Here is a 549-nt window from a genome sequence, read left to right as displayed (position 1 = left end):
GTAGTGATACTGCCTCGGAAACCCAAGGAGGGGTCGCTATGAGTCGGGGCCGACTCGACGGCACATAACAACAACAACAACAAAGGAGCTCTGGTAGGACAATGCCTAAGGTATCTGACTGCTAACCAGAAGGTTGGTGGTTCAAAACCACCAGTCACTCCACAGAAGTAAGACTGGGCAATCTACTTCTGTAAAGATTTTCTACTTGGAAACCCAACGGGGGTTGCTATGAGTCAGAATTGACTCGATGGCAGTGGGTTTTTTTTCATATATATATATATATATATACTAAATCCATCTGTTGAATCTGGCTAGAATACAAGATCCTTTAACAGCAGCAACAGCATCTAATTCAAATGCCAATCCCTACCCATTGGCAAAGGGCCTAGTACTGCACTTCAATTTTTTGTAGTAGAGGGAGTGTAAAAGCTAAGGAGTTTAGAGTTGGTCTTCCCCCCCTTTTTTAATTGTGATTTGGGTGAAAGGTTACAGAGGAAATTCACTTTCCATACAGCAGTTCACATATACTTTATCTCATGAAATTGACTA

At 41.9% G+C, this 549-nt stretch overlaps 1 protein-coding gene across 1 annotated transcript in view; it reads right to left on the bottom strand.

Moving 5' to 3' along the window:
• Positions 1–549, bottom strand: part of TBC1D19 (TBC1 domain family member 19) — a gene marked incomplete at its 5' end in the record, with an annotated part of 176,514 nt that overhangs the window by 117,233 nt on the left and 58,732 nt on the right. The gene's annotated exons all lie outside the window — the stretch shown is intronic.

Source organism: Orycteropus afer, unplaced genomic scaffold (assembly GCF_000298275.1).
Source record: "Orycteropus afer afer isolate SDZICR_OR568_19922 unplaced genomic scaffold, OryAfe1.0 scaffold00525, whole genome shotgun sequence".
NCBI lineage: Eukaryota > Metazoa > Chordata > Mammalia > Tubulidentata > Orycteropodidae > Orycteropus > Orycteropus afer.
The sequence above is the reverse complement of the archived record's forward strand: the minus strand, read 5'-3'. Positions and strand labels throughout refer to the sequence as shown.